This window comes from Manis javanica, chromosome 3 (assembly GCF_040802235.1).
Source record: "Manis javanica isolate MJ-LG chromosome 3, MJ_LKY, whole genome shotgun sequence".
NCBI lineage: Eukaryota > Metazoa > Chordata > Mammalia > Pholidota > Manidae > Manis > Manis javanica.
The window spans coordinates 212,583,874-212,605,094 of record NC_133158.1 but is presented as its reverse complement, the minus strand read 5'-3'; the positions used below and the strand labels follow the sequence as shown (position 1 = coordinate 212,605,094).

General features: G+C 53.0%; 1 protein-coding gene across 2 annotated transcripts in view; it reads left to right on the top strand.

Moving 5' to 3' along the window:
- SOX7 (SRY-box transcription factor 7) overlaps positions 1–21,221 on the top strand; it is a 30,793-nt gene that overhangs the window by 7,121 nt on the left and 2,451 nt on the right. The window contains exon 3 of one of the 2 annotated variants that reach the window (XR_012129669.1): positions 10,871–10,965. The gene's annotated coding sequence lies outside the window, so the exon portion shown is untranslated. Of the gene's footprint in view, positions 1–10,870; positions 13,345–21,221 lie in introns of those variants that run through there. The other variant, XR_012129668.1, reaches the window with a different exon arrangement.

Below are 21,221 nucleotides of genomic sequence, written 5' to 3'. Positions count from 1 at the left end.
TATGGAGAGGGCAGGGGAGCTCACGGATCAGTGATTAAAGGAGGATTTTGTGAGGTTCAGGATTATATTCCCAACCAAAACTGCCTGGAAAAAACTGATGATTACTAAGCCCCTTGCAGGTCACCCCTGTCTGGCTTCTCTCTGGCAGGAAGCAGTTGTAACTTGTTCAAGTCAAGGGCAGCCTTGTGTTCTTCCAGGCCCTCTGGGCCAAGGAGTAGGTCTTGGGAAGGCCCAGATGGGTTTATGTTCATCCAATTTTGATCATAATCTGTAGTCATTACTTTAATGGCACTTTATAGATGTAGTAAGATTTACAGCAAGTTTTATGGGCTATTTCTCATCCACAGCCCCAGGGGGTCTGTCACCCAGTCACCCCATTGCGCAGCCGGCACACTGAGGCCCAGGGTGGGAGGCGGTGCCGCGCCATTCACCCCTCTCAGCCAGTGGAGGCCAGGGGTCCAGCTCTTCATCAGGTACATTTGTTGGCAGCGTCAGCCAAACAGTCCCACAGCTCAAGGCTTTGTGCCTTTTTTAGCACTTCACCACGAATGAATTACAGGTTCATACTGTTCACAGCCTGGGGGAAAACAGAACGAACCTGGAGGAAATTACCGGGCACAGTTAGATAAGATCCGAATCCCTGCTGGCCTGCCCCCCCACCCCACCCCCGGCGGCTGGCTGCAGGCTCCTCAGCTGGCTGGAGGACTTGACCGGCAGTGTCTGCCCAGGACAGGGGCCCTCCCACTGCCAAATGGGCACATTTCATTCCAGGACACGCTGTGGATCAGGGGCGTTGTCCCTGCCTTGGGAAAGGCAGGAAGCAGGCTACCGTGCTGCTCTTTCACTTTTGCTCAGCTATGAAACAGTCATGCGTAGAAGCCAGGGCTATTTTAGAGTTCTTGGTGATGGTTCTGGGTACTCAGTTGCCCCTGGTGACAGAGTCTTTTTTGCTTTGGCTTATGAGAATTGATGGGTATGCAGTTCCTCGTTGTTGTTCTAAAATGTAGACGTTACCATTTCACTGTTTTCCTTAAGGTCCTTCTGCACCTCCTTGTGGCCCACGCATACAGGGTGGGCACAGACGTGGGTTCATATGAAGCCAGGGGGTTCATGTGCCCATGCCCCTCACCTGTAAAGGATCCTGGGGGGAACCCTGATAATGTATTCACATGGCCAGCTCCAGCCCCCCAGTTGTGCAGGATGCAGGACCCACAGCACCTGGCCTGTCTCCATGTGAGTGGCCCTGGGGACGACCTTTCCAGAAGCCTCCCCCTCACCTCCTGCACCCCACCATGGTGTACCTACTACACAGAAAACCTACTGTGCTCGGAAAATGCTTTCCTTCCCCATAATCCTGTATTTTTCCCAATACTCTTCCCCAACTGGAGAGACCCTCACTCCTATCACCTGTCTGATGACATCCCGCTCATTGTCCAGATCCAGCTCAGGTGCCCAGTCCTGTCCAGCAGAGGGGGTCGCTCCTCCCTGAGTTCCCACGGGGCTGGAGCAGATCCCGGTGACGGCACTTGGCCATCGCCTGGTGCTGGAATTATCAACTAGGAGCATCCTCCCCAGCAGGAGAGACAGAGTAGCTGCTCAAAAATAAATGAATAAACACAGGAAATGTCCTGTAGGTGTTCCAGGTAATTTTGGTGGTAAAAACTTGAGACCTCTCGGTCCCTTATTTTCACACCCATCTCTCTGGAAACCAAGACCCTGGCGCCTTATGCATATAGCTCTCAGGGCTCGGAGGCTTTCTGTGATGCAGCTGTGGCTGTCCACCCTCACCTGCTTGCAGCCTGGAGTACACAGGTCGGGAGAGAGACACAGAATTCCAGAGGGGGATCTCCTCTCCCATCCCATCTTAGAGTCGCAGATGAGAGCTAAAGACAGTTGATCTGTAACCTTTATACTTGCCTACCTTTCCTTTTGAAAAGGCTGTGTTCTTTAGTTCACCCAGTGAAAGGGATTTGGAAGGAAGGCAGGAAAGTAGGAAGAAAGGAAGGTAAGAAGAAAAGAAGGAAGGGAGAAAAGAAACCTATATTTATCTACCTGTCATCTATCTCTATCTATCTATCTATCATCTATCTATCTGTCTATCTATCATCTATCTATCTACCTATCTACGTACCTACCTACCTATTATCTATCTATCATCTCTCTCTATCATCTATCTCTATCATCTATCTATCTATATCTATATCTAATCTATCATCTATATCTATCTATATCTATTTATCTATCATCTACCTACCTATCTATATCATCATCATCTATCTATAGCTATCCACCCATTCATCTTCCCACCTCATCCACCCATCTATCATCTTTCTTCTCAGCCATCTACCCATCTATTATCTATCTATCTATTTATCTCATCTAGCAATCATCTATCTATATATCTGTCTGGACTATCATCTATTGATATTTTCATTCTCAAAAGAGACACAATCTTTGTAGAAAGTTTAGGAAAAAAATATCATAGAGAAACAAAGTAATCTATTGTCCACAACTTAGAGACATTACTGGTAATTTATATATATCCTTTCAGACTTTTTTGTCTTGTTCTACATACATATACATATGTCTTTTGTGATTAAACATCTTTATTCACTAATATTAAATAAACATTTTCCTATGTCATTAAACTTTACCTTTCTGCAGAAACTGTTTTCTTTCCAGTTGAAAAACCAATGTGCAAAAATTTTGGAAACAGGAAAAATTACCCACTCCACAACCCTGATGTAACTATTTTCAACATACTCGTTGTACATTGGTCTCCCCAGTCTCATGCTCACGTGGTGTGACCACACTGCAGGTATAGATATCATTGGTGTTTGGCTTTCTCCTCTCCACATTCTATACCAGAGGTTTCACCACATTGACAGCTGTCTTCATATTTTTCATTTTTGATGATGGCATAGTACTTCAGTGCATTCATGTAGCTCAATGTGTCTGACCATCCCCTTGCTATTAGGTAACTAAATTGTTCCATTTGTATTATTTGCCATATAAATAACACCACCATGAACATCTACATGTTTATGCCCTTGGCTAGACTCCCTGCAGGGTTATCACCAGGTCTAAGCATATGAACAAGTTTCTAAGTTTTGCTTCAAACAGCTTGTTGGTCGATTTTCTCAAAGATCCTTAATTAAAGCTGACTAGCCTCTTTCTTAATGGAAAGAGTTAAAATCGCTGACGGCTGTTTATAACCGACTTAAATCTCACCACGCTCGGTTGGCTACACCCATCATGGGGGCTTTGTCTTCCTGAGAACCCGTCGTGTGCCTGCTGCTGGCTGCCACTGGTAAACTGTGAGTGTGCCTCTCCCCAGGTGCCACAGTGGATGGCACACCCTTCTCTGAGTATCAGCTTTTGATGTGGGGGAAGGCTTGTTCTGTTGATTAGCAAGGCAACTGGACTTGTCTCCCAGAGTCCCCCAGAGCACACCATCAATGCCACTGGTCACACTCACAGGGCATGCAGAGCTCTACACTGTGGGAGAGTGTCTGGGAAGAGCTGAGGCCTGGGGGCTGGGGGTTCGACCTGACCCCCAGCTGGGTTTTGGTCGGGACTTGGATCGACGAACCTGTCCCCTCACCTAAGGAGATAGTGAGTTTGTAGGCACTTAAGAAATTGTAAAGCTTTATATGAATGTATGGAATAGCTATTGTTTATTTTAGATTTCTTTAAGGAATTTAGATTTCCTCTAGGCCTGAAGGCTGTGTTGAGTGACTCTCATTCTGGGATTGATGGCACTGGAGAAACAAAGAAACGGACCTCCGCCGTATACTGAGGGGGTCTGAGAGGCCTCTCTCCGTGTGTGTGTGTGTGTGTGTGTGTGTGTGTGTGTGTGTGTGTGTGTGTGTGTGTGTGTGTGTGGCACTGCGCTGAGATTGAAAGAGCCCATCGGGGTCATTTGGTCCATTCTCCTGCCTCTGCTGGGGACTGCCTCATAGCCGTTCTTGGAGGATGGGCTTCTATTTGATTAGAGCATCCTCTAGAAAAAGGGATTTTTCTCTCTGCAAGCTCATCTAACAAGTTCCATCATCAGAGCGCTTCCTTTTACCTGGCTCGGATCCCTCCTGCTCCAGCCTAAGTCCACGATGTGCCCCCACCTTGCCCAGGCGCTCCTTGGCTCTGAAGGCCAGTGGTCATTCCCTCTCTGCTCTGTCAGGGACCCTGTTTTGGGCCTGGCAGGGGTTGTGGTTCTCCCCGGATCCAATCTCAGGTCTGCATTCCCCCTAATCAGAGGTGACTGCTGCAGGGACTTGGGAGGGGAGAGGAGAGGCAGGCCTTGTTACCCAGAACGCGAGGGAGGGAGGTGGGAGTGGCACCAGGGAGTGGGCGAGCCTCCTCTGTGGGCACTGCTAGAACGTTCTGCGTGTCGGCAGAGGGTGTAGTCATCTGTCAGAAGTTCACGCCGCTGGGCCAAACGGTGGGTCTCCGGCCCTGCTCATCGTCCTTCCTCTGGTCTCTCATCTCCCATCCAGCCAAGGGGCTGTAGGGCGAGGGGCACAGGCCTGGGGCGAGTGAGGGGTGCTTAAAACAAGAAAAATCTTCCACTGGATTCTGGAAAACAAAATCACTCGGTTTTGATTAATGAAACGTCTTTGCAGCCTCCAGGGCCCTCAGGGTGCCGCTGCTGTGTCTTCAAGGCTCTGATGATGAGAGCTGAGAAGGGGGGCTGTGACTTCCGCGGAGGAGAGGCCGGGCGGAAGGGGAGGGGACCGGGGGCGCCCACTGACCTCGTCTCCCCACGCTGGTTTGTCCTTGCGTCAGAGAATCCAAGACGGCTGCCTGTCTCCTTTCTTCCGATCCTGACAAGTCTTATAACGTTTTCTTCTTGATTCCCTTTTCTGAAAAACAGAAGCGCCAGCTCCCACTCTTAGGGTGCCGCGAAAGTCAGGGCAAGTGCGTAGCGTCCTGAAAATCCGCCACCGTGAGTACAGTGATTTGTCCTGAGCATGAGCATCAGGTGGCCAGAGGCGTCCTAGTGTGAACAGAGCAGTTACTCTTGTACTGGAAGGAACGTGGAGTCAGAATGGAGAGATTCTTGTCCCACCTCTGTGACCTTGAAAAAAATCACTGGAGGTCCGAGCTGGCAGGAATAATTGTTATCATCCTGTTTCACCTCCGATTGGATGAAAAAGGAAATGGAGGCCCAGAGAGGTCAGGGGATTTGCCTGAGAGCCAGTAGCTGAGAAGAGAAGCCGGGTGAAGGGGACAGGGGACACCCCCAGGGCCCCCAGCACTGGGGCAGCTGGTCTTCCTTAGCACCAGCCAGAAGGGTGCTAGGCAGGGCTGCGGGAGAGGGCCCCCCATGCCTCCCTCTCTGCTGTGCAGGGGTCTCAGCAGGGCAGAGGCCAGGGGCACAGGCTCAGGGCCACAGGGTGATCAGGAAAAGGGGTCTTGGGAATGCAGACTGGGGAGCCCGGAGCCCAGCGGGTCAGCCTGCCTCCAGGGGATTCCCAAGAGGCTCCTCCTTGCGCTTCTTGCAGCCCAGTTGGTCCTGGGGTGCTGGCCCAGGAAAGGGAGGCTTGGAATGAGCCTCTCAGAGGATGGAGAGGCCGAGTGGACCCCTGCAGGAGGCAGGCGCCCTGCCCTAGGGTTCCCAGACCCTTCTGGGAACAAACGGTGGCTTCTAGGGCAAGGAAATGGCACCGAGAGGCCCACCCAGGCCTCCCTGGGGGCCAGTGCCCCTTAGTTGTGTTTCTGCCATGCCTGCCTGCCCTCCCACCCCCACCCCCAGACCCAGGCTGCAGGGGCTCAGAAGGGTGCAGGTGGTCAGGGTGGCAGAGGGGATGGGAGGCTGGGCCCCTGAGCAGAGCCCCACGGGGCAGCAGACCACCTTAAGGGACACTCTGCCTGCCCTGTAGCTGGAAGACAGGGGAAGGCGGCAGGAGGGGCCCGCAGAGGGTGGAGGAGCGGCGGCTGCGGGGTGTTTTCCTGCTCCTGGGAGCTGCTGTGACCAGGAGGAGGATGTGGCCAGAGCCCAGTGTTTCCTGCCTGATAAGCCGGCCCCTCCCCGGGAGCCCCGGCCAGGCCCACCTTTGCGCCTAGGGCTCTGCCCAGGGAGGGGCTGGCGGAGGAGGAAAATCTCTTCTCCAGATTAGCTCACCCTGGCCAAGCCCTCCTCCCCCACCCCGTCCCCACAGCAGCTGCAGGAAACGGGGCTGGGCCAGCACGCCCAGGGGTCCCCACCTTCAGGGCACTCCGTTCCAGGCCCAGGGACCCCAGCTTGTCTCGGGTCCCCACCATCCCTGTCCCCCAAGAGCGGAAGCCTTCTTGCTCCAAAGGCAACCATTTCCAAGGAAGGCAGTGACTGCAAACCTTCTATGTGGCGTGGAGTCTGGGCCTAGGAACGGGACCCTTTATTCCTGATCCCGCCACGCACCAGCCCCGCCTGCCTGATTGTCTGCGGAGTGCGGAGGATGGTGGGCTTGGGAGGATGATGCCAGGCTGGCCTAGAGGGAAGGGCAGGGACTGGCCCCCGGGGACAGGCCGTGTGACCTGACCCTTGCTGGGGGAGCCCCCATCTGTAATTGGATGGGGCGAGCCACTGGGGAGCTAAGAGCCCCTCTCCCTCCCCACATTCGTGATCAAGGACCCGGGTGCTCCCAGGAGTAGCAGGGGCAGTGGCCATCCCTGGGAAGGGCTGGGCACCCTGTCGGCAGCCCATCCACACAAAGGGAGCCGAGAGGGAGCACTGGCCCTGCACAGTGCCCTCCTCTCCCCTCCCCTCTGGGAAACCATCCTCTCCTGGCTTCCGCCTACTGCCCCGCTCTCTGGCCTGTCTCCTCCCTGGGAGCCAGGAGGCCCTGACTCTAGGCCAGGGGACAAGGGCCATGCGTAGGACCCCCACGCAGGGGAGTGTTTCTCAGAGAACATCGTTTCAAAATAAGGCCAGAGTCCCAGACAGGGAAGAGGGGCTGCTCAGAGGCTCATTCACAGACATGAACCCCAACACCAGGTGCACCCCTGCCACAACACAGCCCTCCCATGGGCCTCCTGCCCTGGGCATTCCCCCCCCTCCCCAAGCTGTGGGCATCTCGCCTGCCCCACAGCCCAGACCTGCTTCCCAACCACTGGCAAAGGCCCCTGTCCGCCCACTGGGAAGCGGGTTCTTGGTGATAAAAGTGCACACAGGGAGTATTTAACACCCAGCACAGACGAGCACACGCTTGTCCTGAAGAAAGCACTTGCAGAGGTGTTGACAGTGCCTGTGTGACATCCGCCGAGGTGAGTGGGCGGCGTCTCTGCCCCTCACCTCTGGGACCACACTGTCGCTTACAAAGCACTTCCCCATTTGGCCCTTCATGTGACCATCACCGCTAGTCCCCTGCAGGTGCGATTATGCCCCTGCGCAGACAGTAGAGCCGGTGCTCAGGGGGCGCCAAGTGCCGAGTAGGATCAGTAGCTGGTAAGTGGAGGCAGGGAGCTCCCACCCACGCCCACGGCGCAGGAGACAGACTTGCCCTCCCCGTTCCTGCCCAGGAGGAGGGGCCGTCCCTGGGCCTGCGCCCACAGCACAGCCTGCACAGCCGCGGAGCCGCTGCGGGGAAGGTGGTCAATTCCCTGGCGGCACGGGACCTTCCGAGCTGATCGTGCTGCACAGCCCTCCCTCGCTGTTTGGGGCTCTGCTAGTCATGGGAGACCTGGAGGTGGGAGAGGCGAGGAAAGAAGAAAGACTGGGGTCTAGGCCTTTTCACAGTATGCATTGCCATTCGTCTGTCCATCTGCTGTGTCACCTGGGGCAAGTCACTTTCCCTCTATGGGCCTCTGTAAATTAGGAGCACTTGACAGTTTCTAAGGGCTAGAATACTTTGGTTTATGAGCCTGGGAAAAGGGAACAGGAAAAGAGAGGAGATGCCCTCTGCCCCTGCTCCTGGCCTCAGCATGGGAGGGGCCTCTAGGGAGTGGGCAGTGGTGGGGGCCCTGGGCAGGGGCACCCTGAGCAGAGCAGGAGCTGCCCACATCTGTGCTGTGGCTCCCACACCCACGTCCTGAACACCTCCCAGGGCATCAGCCCCTCCTGCCTCAGCTGCTCTGGGCTACTGCCCAGCCTCTCACCAGCCCATGGCATGAGGCCCCCAGACACCTGGCTTGGTCCCATTCCCACGCATCACCAGGCCCCAGCCCCACCTCCTTGGAGCTCAGCCCCACCCGGCCCACATCACCTGACTTCCACGGCTCCACACAGTGTGTTGCGCTGGACAGGATGGGGCAAGAGGCCTCTACCGTCTGAGCCCAGCCTGGCTGGTCCTCACATAACCCTGACACCCAGGAGCGCCCTTCCTGTCAGACAGGAGCTGGCTGCAGTTGGTCTCCTGAGGAGAGCTAGGGCCTCCCTGACTCCATCCTCCCAACCCCAGAGCTGCTGTCTACTCCAGGCCCTCACCATAGTTACTCACTGGCCGTCACCCCTAGCCTTTCCCCCCTATTCAGCTAGAGGTTCTGAGAGGTCTGGAAATGTCACACTTTTGCTAAAGCTTTTGCCTACCTAGTATTGCTAACAAGGTGAAGCTCAAACCTCTCAGTGAGACCTCCAGCCCCCAACTCACCTGGCTGGCCTCTCCTCCCCTCACTCACTCCCCACAGCACACCCTGTGTTCTTGGCTCAGCAAATTTCCAAATAGGATGTTTCCTCATGCCCCAGTGCCTTTGAACAGGCTCTTCCCTCAGGCTGGAATGCAGTTTCTCACATCTTCAGTCTGTGGATTCCTACTCATGTCTCAGGATGCAGCTCAAATGTTCCCCCTCTCAGAAGGCCTTTTCCACACACTCTGCCCCTGTCTGGCCTGCCCTCTCCTGGTTCCCAACCCCACTGAGTTTCCCCCTTTTCTGCCTGTTCCCATAACCTTCTCACACAGCACTTACAGTGTGGCAAGGCACTCTCCCTGTTTTCAAGCCTCTATCCTCCCACCAGTGTGCGGACGTATTTATCTGGGAATAGCATCTCTTTTATCTTTGATTCCATGGGACCTGCTTCATGCCAGCCACATAGTAGGTGTCCAATCAATATCTGTTGGATGATAGAATAGCTACTCAGGACTTGAACACCTGCTGGTCCAACTCCTGTTCACTGTTTGATCTTAGACAAGTCACAACACTTTTCTGTGACTTGGTTTTTCTATCTGTAAATTGGTACCGGTTTATACTGAGAGCTTTCAGATTATGGCAATAAATAGAAGCAATGGGAATAGTTCAGGAGATGACCAATTCCTAATGCAATCACCTTTTGATGATCTCTGAAAAAAATTTATTCTATACTGGCTCTCTGCCCCCTCCTACCTTGTGTCCTTACCCTATCCTTGGCCATCAGTCAGGAATGAAAACTATTTGTAACATTGTCCCTACCAGAGCTGATTAGGAAGAAAACTTGTGCTGCATGTGGGGAGATGATACAAACACATGCTTTTGTACACATATATGTCACAAACACACACACACATACACACACACACACACACCGTGGCTTTCCAAGGCCTGATGTAAAACACATTGGATATTTTGCTCTCCGTGTGACCCCAGAGGGACAGATACAGGGGGCTGACACCAATGATTAGTGATAGGATTTATCACAGTAAGGAGTTGGCCACAAAATCTATAGTAATAAGGATGCTAAGTTCTCTTTGGAAGTAAGTTTAGCTCTTTGGTAAGGTCCTTTTCCAGGCTTGATTCAAAAACCTTTTATTATTTCCTTTATTAAACATGTTATGTAGGTATGTACAGAAAACTTGAAAATGTGGAGATGAGAGAGAGAAAGAGAGAGAGAGAGAGAGAGAGAGAGAGAGAGAGAGAGAGAGAGAGAGATCCCCTGTAATCTCACCATGCAAGGATACCTAACATTTTGTTGTATTTCTTCTAGACTACTTTTTCTAAATGTGTGTGTGTGTGTTCACATGAATATTTTTAAACTTTCTTTTAGAATATTGGAATTACATTGTTTTATAAACTTGCTTTTTAAAAAACCAAAAATGTAGCCTGAATATGCTTCTGCGTCAATGCATGCCTCCTAATGGCCAGTGCACATGCTGTGCAGGCCCTTCTGGAAATCACTCATCCGTTCCCAGAGTTCCCAGACCCTACAAAGGCTGGCAGTTTGCTGGAGAAGCCGGTTGCCCTGGCCATGATCTGTCTCCTTCGCTGGAGAGCCGTTCACCTGCTTGTCACCCCTGATGGGCAAAGGTCACAATCCCGGTATTTCGGGGTTTCTCAGCTTTCACCTGGGCCCCATTTCCAGAAGTACAGCCACCCCCAGGCCTCCCCCCTGTATGCGCTTCCATCACCCAAGAAGTGTGTGGAGCCTTCTTTGCAGTGGTGTGTGCTATGAAAATAAGTAGACATTGTTTTCGCTTTCTAAGGGTGGGTTATATTTTTCCATTGACTGTCAGGTTTCAAATGCCACGTTCCCTGCTCTCCTATGTCATCCAAGCCCCCTCCCCACCCAACCAGCTGCTGGTGAAAGGCCCCTTGGGTAGAGGGAGTGCAGGCCCAGATCTGGTGAGGGACGCAGGGATGCCCGCTTTCAATGCCGGGTGCCGAGGAGGGAAGTGACTTATCTGAGGGTTGCTCAGTGAGTCAGCAGCTTGGCCAGGCTGCCCGGAGAGTGCTGGGAATCAGCCCCAGACCCAGGGCTGCCAGGTCTCTGCCTCTGACGTGCGCTGTCTTGCTCAGGGCGGAAACCTCTCTTCCTGGGAAGGAGGGGCAAAGGCCCTGGGGTGCCCCTAGGCCTGGAGATGCCTCCTTCTGCTAGAAACTGCACAGGGGACTTTTGGGTGGTATTTTCCTGTGTGTGTCTCCTCTGTCGAGCCAGACTGTGACTGCGCAGGACGTGGTCTTCCTGTCTCCTGTACCTTTCCAGGTTGAACCCCTTCCAGCTCACTGCTGCCTGGGAGAGAAAGTGTGCACAGAGGGCGGAGTTCTCAGCTCTTCCACTTGATAGCTGTGACCCCTGAGGTGAGTCACGTCATTTCCTTCGGTTCCTCAGCTGGAAGAATAGGGTTATGGAGACCCCCTCACAGGGTGGGTAGGTGGCCCAAAATCCCATGCCGTCATCAAATGACTCAAAGCAGGCACCTAATAAGTGGGCATTTTCCTTTTGCTTCATCCTGTCACTGCCCACCTGGCAATGGCAGTGGCTCCTGCCCTTGAGAGCACAGCCTTAGGGAACACGCGTGTGAAACACATCAGGGTGGGCTGTGCAAAGGCAGCTTTGAGACAGACTCCCTGGTTCCCCCTTTTGAGGGTGGAGTGCAGAAGCCCCCCCAGCCTTCCTATGCAGCCCTTCCGAGCTCCTGGACCCCCCAGCCTGCCACTTCTGACGCTTCCTCCCAGCCCCAAACCTTTGCTCAGATGCCCTGCCCTGTCCTCCCTCTCCGAGGCCTTCTCCCCCAGAGGCCTGCCCTCCTGTGCCCTCCCGGCATAGGCCTGCCTCTGCCATGACTGCCCCGACCCTGCATGCCTGGGGGCCTTGTCACACGCTGTCCTATGGACTGAGTAAGGGTTGTGCCTGGCCTCCTAGAGCGAACCTCCTAGAGGTGTGGAAGCAAGTCAGAGCGACAGCTGATTTAGGGAAAAGGGTGGGCAGGTGAGGTTAGTTCAGACGGGCCTGGGTTTGAATCCCAGCAGGTTACTTATTAGCTCTGGGAGAGGTGAGTGCCTGGGAACCTCAGTTTTCATATGGAAAAGGGGGATAATGAAATAAAGTGCCTGACAGTGGGTAGGCATTAGAGATGACTTCTATTGTGCTTTTTTGGCATTCTCCTCTGCACTTTGCACATTCCAGGGGTTCCACAAATACTCCTGACATGACATGAGCAGTAGCCAGTGTGACTGGCCAGGCCGCACGGCTGTGACAGGCACAGGCATGCAGCATGCAGGCTGCCCTCCGAGGCCGTCTTGGTCCCAGCCTGAGCTCCTCCCCCGTGTGGACCCCCGCACGCAGCCCCTACACGGGCTCCCCCCTCGGCTCAGTGGCGGAGATTTTCAGTAGCTGCTCACAGACTGGAGTGCAGCCCGTCCAAGGAGAGAGGCCCAGAAGGGTTAGGGTTAGGGTTAACCAGCAGCAGAGCTGCCCACATCCGAGCCTTGGCCCAGCACGTGCCCTGCCAGTGTCCAGCGCGGCGACCTTGGGCACATTCCTTCCTTGCCCTGGACTCACCTTCCTCAGCTGTGCTGTGAGGCAGCTGACGCGGACTACCTCTGGGATCCCTTGAGCTCTAACGTTCCATGACTCTGAGTGCAAAAAACCTTCTGGTTTCAAGTAAATTAGTATCAAGGTAATATTTTATTCTGAAATTTCTCATCGCGGGACAGTGGCTTTATGGATGGGGAGGAGATTACTCTTGAGCAATGGCTGGTAGCATTTGTTAACTAATTTGCTTATGTAATTAGCCATTTATTTAGCTCTTCACTCATCTCTGTGCCAATGTGGCAGAGCAAAGATGGCTAAAATGTCTTGTCACTCCCTGCACTCTGAGGTATGTCTGTTTTCCCACTCCCTCGATTCTGGGCTAGACCCAATGCAACTTTGACCAATGGAATACAGTGGAAGTGAGGCTCTACTGGTTCCTTTCATTTTAAGGGGGCTGCCAGCTTCCACTGCCCCTGCTTGGAGCCCAGCTGCCATGTTGTGAGGAAGCCCAAGCAGCTACATGGAGAGGCCCATGCAGGGGAGAATCAGGGCTGTGAACCAACAGTCTCGGCTGAGCTCCCAGTCAACAACCAGCACCAAGTTGCTGGCCACAGAGGTCAAGCATCTTGGAAGTGCGTCCTTCAGCCCTGCCTGAACTCTCCTAGCTGATGCCACGTGGAACACAGATGAGCTATCTGTGTGCACCTGGCCCAGATTGCACAATCATGACTGTTGTTTTGAGCCACTAAATTTGGGAATAATTTGTTACGCAGCAATAGCTAACTAAGACAGAGCTAGTGCTGGTATACAGGAGCCCAAAGATGAAGACATGTCTCAGCCTACATTCCTCTCAAAAACAGAACCTAAGACAAAGGTTTGTTTACAGCATATAGTTTTTTGAGGGGAAGTGATCTCAGAGAGCAGGGATGGAAACCAAGGAGAGAAAGACACAGAAGGCAGAGAAGCCAATACAAGGTATGACCTTGAGTGTCCAGCACTGCAGGCAACTGGTGCTTGATCCCACCGAGACCTCCTGAGGAGCCCTGTAGACTGTGTCTCAGAGTCGTTCTCCTGAGGGAGGCAAGGGCAGCATTTAGCCACGGGCTTCTCCCTCCCACTGGCCAGTTGTTCCATGGGGCATTCAGTCCCCTGCACTTCCGGGTCATGCATGTGTAAATGCCACTCAGATTCCTGATGGTGTCCCATGCCAAGCGCAGAGAAGTCCTCAGACAGGAAGCGGAGACAGTTGGCTATGCTGGAGATGAACTGTTGTCAGCACGAAGTGGACAAGATCTGCACAGATCACTTTTCTGTAGCCTTCGCTTGAATCAGAGGTGAGGCCAAGAGAGTGGCAGAAGGCCCACAGGAAGTGTTCAGGGTGACATGGACCTTTGAGGCACTGGCCATCTAGTGCCCCTTCTCAGCACATGGGCAGTGGCTACTCCAGGAAGCTGTCAGGCTGCCTCAGCTGTGCCGGAAGGCTGGAGTCCATTCTGGGCTTTGAGCCCCAAGCCTGAGCAACTTCTGGTTCACAGTTAAAAAGTAAGTCTCCTCTGGACGCTAAAGATGTCCAGCTGGGATCATCCTAGAGACAATACCCACTGACCAAGTGAGTTTGTCTTGGGGAGTCTTGAGCAGTGCTACCAACCCAGCTCTCACCAGTAGTTCTATCCTTCTGCTAGAGAAGTCCCAAAGCCTTTGGGCACCTGTCTGGCCTACATCATTCACTCAAGATGTCAGAGGCACTTTCGGTCCTCCAGAAGAAAACACCTGAGGCTGGTTCGCATAAAGGTCTGGAAGATTTTGAGCTGTGCCCCTTTCTCTGCTGCAGGGGCCATGGAGGTAGTATTTCCAGATTCTGCTGGAAAGCTGAAACCTGCAGGAAGGACCATCTCATGAGAAACTCTTCCGGGATGATGGAGCCCAGATAACATAGTCTGAGTGTGTCGGGTTCGCAAACCTGTGCTCCTGCCGTCCCTCTGGCCCAGCTGCCTTGGGACGCCCCAGCACGGCTGGGAGTCACGTTGCCATGTGCTGAGAGTATCCGAGTAGGCAGGGGCCTCATAAAGGGTACAAAGCTTACCCTGCTCCTCATTTCAAAAATGTGGGCACTGGGAACGGCCTGTTTTCTCCACCTTTTAAATAGGTAAAAAGAACTTTACTGAAATCTCAGAAAGCCCAGTGGGTTCTTTGAAGGACATTTTACAAGCACACTGTGAGGAGTTACAATTAGAAAACATTAATGGTTGACAAAAGTTTGGACTTAATGCACTTTGTGGTAGACCCCCTAGTGAATAAGCAGGATATGATGACACTGGTGTGCGGTAGACGTTTTCTGATGAGGGAACAATGACTGGTAAGTTCTGTTTAGTGTTGCTCAAATCTTGCACTCGACACTGTGTGTGCAAGTTCCTAGAGGAGAGGGTCTGCCTGCTGGGTCCTGACAGTCTCCCATCTAAGAGTAGGTGCTGTGGCGTCATTCAGAAGTCCAGATCAAAAAGGGCGGCTTAATCCCAGGAACCACAGCCCATGTGGGCAAGGTGGTGATCTTGGCTGCAGGCACCGTGCCTCTTGAGGTGGAGGATGAGATTCGAGCTCTGATTGAGAGGGCAGAAGTTCTGGTTGCTTCTGTCATGGCTTCACCCCTGTCAAGTGACCTTGAGCAATTGTTCCATTTGTCTGAGCCTCAGTTTCCTCATCTGTCTCAAGGGAAGCATTCCCTGCCCTTCCTGTCTTCCTGACCTCAGTCAGATAATGGGTGTGTGTGTGCACACTGGCTCACACCACGGGCAGGGTGGGGCTGCCTCCAGGGTGATGGGATTAAGGAGCAATCTCTCAATCTCTCCTCTTTTCTGTTTCCCTTTGCCTGTTGTCTTCCTTCTTGCACAGCTGCAAGCTGCTCTGGCCTCCTAGGATCCATGTAGCCTCACAACCAAGAGGAAGTGAACCCTGCCAGCTCTGGGTGGAAAAATCCCCGAATCAGACCCATGGCTGGGGGCGTAGGGGGTGGGGCGAGGATGGTCCACCTTGGGTCATGTGACCACACCTAGTCCACTCATTGGCCAAGAGCAGTGGAGGACTATGATTGGTCCAGCTGAGGAATTTGCTGATCCTTTGGCCAGGGAGGGAGGCCCTGGGCCTGGGAGGCTGCATCAGAACCACGTGATTGGGGCAGGGGGTAGAGAATGGTTCTTCAAAGGAGTTGTTGATCTGGGCAGCCAAAGCTGCAAATGCCCGCTGAGATGTGGGGCTGCCTGGTAAGCCTATAGGTGGCAGCTACCTGTACGGCATCATCGGGATCCCCTTTGTCAGCCCTGGGCCTGAGTTTCTGTGGGCAGGAACACGCACTGGGACCCTGCTCCCCCCGGAGTGCCCTGGCCGAGAACGGTGGGGATTTGACTTCTTTCCCATCATTAAAAATTCCAGTGTCTTAGAGCTAAAACAAGTCTCCCATTTAAAACATAGACCATGGGCTGAATGCCCTTAAAGTGCTTCTCCCCACCATGGTTCTCCGTTTCTATTCCATCCCTGCAGCCGTCTTGGCTGAACAATGCTCTGGAGCCTGTGTTTGTGCCACGTGCCCAGCCATGTGCAGGTCTAAGAGGAAACAAGAGGGACCAGGGTTCCTGGCTCTCAAAGGAGTTGCAAGGTAGGGGGCAGGACAGCCGGCAGATGAGCAACAGCAGAGCGAAGGGGTACGTGCTCAGGGCTGTAAGGTGCAGGGGCGAGGAGAGACGCGAGAGGCTCGGGATGCCTGGTCTAGGGAAAGGAAGGGCCCTGCTTTTGTGCACTGTTCGTCCCCACCTCCTGCCTTTGCTGGACCCCCAACCACTGAAAGGCAGTAAAACGTGGGGGCAAAGGGTATGAGCTCTGCCTAGACTGCCTGGTGTTATTTAATCCAGGTCCATCAGTTTTCTCATCTGTAAAATGGGGATGGTAATAATAGTACCTACACAGGATTGTCTTGTGTATCATGTGCTTGTAAGAGTGCCTGGCACACAGTATGTGTTCACCTCCTATAGCTTGGCACCAGATGTGATGTCAAATATTTACTTGTTTATTCATTTACGCTCTCTCTCTCAATCCCCACCAGATCATAAACCTCGTAGGCAGGGACTTTTTAACTGTTTGGTGCACTCTTCTTGGGGCTCAGGATAGCTGCTAGCCCACAGTGAGCACTTACTGAATGTCTGTGATTGCATACATGGTAGCTAATATTATACTCGGCTGGAGTTTTTTTAATAGCTTTCTTCCTGGTCTCCCTTCTTCTAGCCTGCCTCCAATATATTTTGCTTCCCTGCCTAAACATTTCAAAGTGTCTCTTTTCCATGAGTCAAGAGTTCACACTCCGTAGGCCTTTCCTCTGTAACTGGCCCTCCAGCTTTGCCACTTGCTCTTGCCCTAATCTCTGCCCACCTGCCGCAGCCTGCTTGCTGTCCTGGCTCTTGCTTTCTCGCCAACCACGGCCATTGTCTATGCTTTTCCTCTTTCTATATAATAACTCTCCCCTATGCCCACCTCCATTAGAATCCTAATTCTCTTCAAAAGTCCACTTCCCATTGTCCTGCATTTGAGCACCTCTCCTTGATCTCTCCTATAATAGGTAATTGTCCCTTTGTGCATCTATTGTAGCATTTGTCTCCTCCCTTGTACGAGTGTTAGCTGTGTGCACATCTGCCTCCCCTTTAAGACTATAAGCTCATTTAGGACACCAGTGTGTCTGGTTCATTTCTTTATATACATGAGTTATCTCAGTGTCTGGCATATAATGGGCACTTAATATGTGCCTGTTGGACACAGCATCCGTAGTGAAGTTTCTGACACCCTAAAGTTATTTGAGTTATGCACCTGCTCATGGCCTTCCTACCATGTGTCCCAATCAGTGAGCCTTGGCTATTTAATTGCTTGTTCATGTCCTGCATTAGAATGTGAGCTCCTCAAAGATGGGGACCTTGTCTATCTTGTTTACTTTTCAGTCCCTAGTGTCCGACAGTGTCTGGCACAAACAAGTGGTCGAGTAATATTTGTGAGATGAATGAATGGATGCCAACTGGCTCTCAAGCAGAACGTCTTTGTGGAAGGAGGCCACTCTGTTCTTCTGAGTTGCTCATCACTTTCTCCCATCCCTCCTCCATCTCCATTTCTACTTTCCAACCCTAATGGTTCAGGCCTGACTTAAGCGTGCCCAACAACCAATTCTAGGTACATTTTGCTCCATAGTTTTCTTTTATTTAATTTAGTGATACCATTGCTTTTATCAGCATTTATATATTTAAAGTAATAATATTATCACCTCAAGAACAAGTACATTTATCTTTCAGGTTGAACTTTTATCAAGTAAATTTCCAGTACCATTTACAATATTGAGAGATACTTCGTTTTGGGCAGAATGGATTTCCAAAGCTTTACTTTGACTGCCTGAATAAATGGAAAATGGGAACTTACTGGAATTGGCTGGTTTTCCCACTGATGCATCTGACTACACTGATATGAAGCTGACCTCGTTCGTTTACCACACGTGAGCTTCCTCCCTTAGCAGTACTGTCAGACAAACAGCTCTCACTTCACTCTACCACGTTACGAGAGAACGTGGAATTGACAAATGTACTAGGCAGGGCTCTCCAGAAAAACACAACCAATAGGATATCAATATAAATATGATTTTGTAATCTGTAATATAGTATTTATGTGCATGTGTGTATTTAAAGAACCATGGTTGGCTCCCATATTATGAAGGTTGGCAAGCCCAAAATTTTCAGAATGAATATCTTCAGTTTGAGTCCAACATCTGGCAGGTTGTATAAAGAAGGAAGAGCTGATGTCCTGTGTCAAAGGGCAGGAAGAATTCTCTCCTACTTGGGGGAGGTTGGTGTTTGTTTCACATCTTCAACTGATTGGGTGAGGCCCACCCACAGTCCGGAGAGCAATCTGCTTTGCTTAGTCTTTCCATTCAAATACTGATCTCACCCAAAAACACCCTCACAGAAATACCCAGGAAAATGGTTGACCAGGATTTTAGATGGCCCTAAGTTACCGATGACCTTTGAGGTAGATGTTGATGCTTCTTGAGCAGATTTGTGCCTTGGTTTTTGTATAATCAGTGACATCACTAAAGTTCTCAGGGTGGATGGTGAAGGCAGAAAACAGTTTTTGCTCATGTTACAATTTCATCATTGACTTCCTTGAAAAAGAGAAAGTTGGGCTACTTACATTTTCATTACTCATGCACTTTCCTTTTTTGTTGAACTTGTCGCTACTGAGAGTTTATTGAAAAATGAAAATGCAGCCGCAGACACTAGGACAGCTGCAGGTTTATACCACATAGTGAGTGGTAAAGGCGTTGCAGGGAAGCTGCCCTCCCTGCTGTCTGTGAATCCGTCAGCAAGACTCGTGCCTTCGAGCTCTGGCACTAGACCCCTTACCTGTCACTCCCACCTTCCCCCTGCCCCCAGGGTCTGGTGGCCTGGAGGCTTCATGCATCTCACATGCAGGGGTACAACTGGCAGAAGCGGCCCCATGGAGTCCATGTCAGCACCGTCCCAGCTGCTTGGGTCTGGGTGAATTTCAGTGTCTCAGGGAGCCGCCTGCTTGGGAAGGAGGGGCACGCCACCCCTTGTCATCTTCTGGGTTTCGCCTTGAGTTTAGGTGAAAACTCACTCACTGCCCATGTGACACATGCTAAGAAATGCAGTCATGGCAGAAGCTGGAAAGACAAATGGAGGGGGCACCAGTCCCATCCTGGCTTCTCCGTTAGATAATGACAAAATAGGCAGGACAACAGGATAACAGGAGTCAACCAGGACGATCCTGGATGAACCAGATGTGTGGTCCCTCACCTGTGGGCACTCTGTCCTAGGGCTCTAAGGGATGCTCCCATCTTCGCCGGCCTCAGGGAAGTTCTCAGTTTGGGGTTTCTGCACCTGGGGGTAGAGGTGTCCAGGCCCTGCACATGCAAGGGGCCCGGGCGGGAGCTCTGCCCGCCCACAGGAGACTGGGTCCTCTGAGAGGGGCTGCAGGAGGCTGCTCGGGGCTGCTTCCCTGGGCGGGCAGGAGGAAGGGCCTCCCAGCAAGACCACCGTTCTCTGCTCGCGCCTTCATGGAGAAAGCCAGGTTTCAGCTCCCATGGTGTGCGGGGCTGGAGGCTCGGCTCCCGTTTCTGAGGATGCCTTGAATTCACTTGTCGCTGAGGCTGCCCTCCTCATTTCCGGTCCCTGTAACATCCATTCCCACCTCTTTCATAAAAGCGACTCAGCTACGCATGAAAGGGCCGTGTGACAAGGTCTGTGACCAGGACGGCCGTGTGGCCGGGAAGGAGCTGACGAAGGAGGGCGGCTGCTCAGGCTGAGTCCCCGCACTCCCAGAGGCCGCCCGGTCTGCTCTTGGGCTGGGAGGACCTCGGGGTTTGGGAGGGTGTCCCTCACCCCTCATCCCCTTGGCACCACGCCCCCCGCCACCTCTGCCTGTCCTTGAACAGACGACACTGAATGACTGCGGAAGCCAGCTGGGGGTGAGGGGTTTGTCTCCCTTGCTAAATGGGGAGATGACCTTGAGGGCAGAGGCGGCCAGCCTAGGGCTGGGCCCGGTGGAGGGCCCCAAAGGGGGTGTCGGGGCGGGACAGGCCACTGCTCATCCCACAGGTGTGCCTCCAAGTCACCTTTGCCCTTGGCGGGAGGAGGAGGGCCCCACCCCCAGGAAGGTTGATGAGTTTCCCAACACCTCTTTGGACAGAGGAAGGAGGTTCCGGGATTTAAGTTTTCATTCTTTCCTCCTTTACTCCCCAAACATTATTAACATCTGTACCTCCTGTGTGGCTGAAACCCTAGCTCTGAGGGCGACCCCTCCAGATCAGAGCGAAGGCTCTCCCCCAGCTGCAGGCTGGCCACGGACACAAGGCTGTGGGAGCCCACCGCCTCCGCCCTGCTGCCCCTGCAGCCCCCACCCCCTTGCTGGCAGCTGGCTGTGCTGGGGGTGATCCGGCTCGCCTGGGGGCCCACAGGGGGGCTGCCGAGGAGCTCCCTAAGATCCAGGTCCCCTGGGAAGGACGGCATTAGGAGGCCCACTGATTATGGCTCAGGGCCTGAGAGGGGTCGAACCCCTGGGCCCGTGGCAGAGCAAGGCTGGGACAGAGGTGGGGATGTGGGTGTGGGGGGCACAGTTGAGCCTCCCTCAGCTCAGGAGGAAGGCAAGGAGGAGGGAGCTATTAACGCTGTCATAGGTAACCGGCCCAGCCCAGAGCCCCCCAGGGCTCCCAGTGCCTTCTGCACACTGTAGTGGTGCTCTCTGCCCAGACGGTGCCCGGGCTGCCCAGGGTGGTTCTCTCCTGTTCCAGCAGGGCAGGTCTCCAGCAGGTGGCTGGGGCTGGGGCAACCCCGCTTGCCTCTTCCATGTCCCTGCAAATACACACACACTCACAGGCACACGTGTGTGCATACATGCATGCATGCATGCATACTTCCCCCCAACCAACCACACAGGCTGCAGGCGTGTTTTGGGATCCCAGTCAGGCCTGGACAGGATAGGATGGCAGCTCTCACATTTACTCCTGGGCTATAGCTGTGAAACTATATCCAGCAGATGGGGATGTTAAAGAATGTTTGTGAAATGAAGGATGAATATGTGAATGAATGAAGAATTTAAGAAAAACCTGGAACCTCCTCCTTCTTGTCCCACACTTCTCAGATATACCACACGCTGTCTGGGGCACCAAGTCGACTGGCCTTCCCAGCGAGGCCACCTTCCCAGCCAGGGGTCTCCTCCCTCCTGGGCCTGGCTCACAGGGCTCCGGGGCCCGTGACACCCTCTCTGGGGCTCCCTTTCTCTACCCACATCCAGCCTGGCCTCCGAAAGCAGGCTGACTTTGCCTGGAAGCACAGAGAACCAGACACTCCTCAGGCGGCCAGACCCAGAAAGCAGCTGTGGCATGGACAGGTGTGCATGAAAGACATGGGCGCGAGGGGCAGGGGTGCTGCCCAGGGCCCCCTCCAGTCACGAGCGAGGGGCACAAGACTACAACAGAGGCGGACAGAGCAAGTTGCCGGCCTGGAAGAGGCGGTGAGGAGTGATGCCCTTTCTGCCCCAA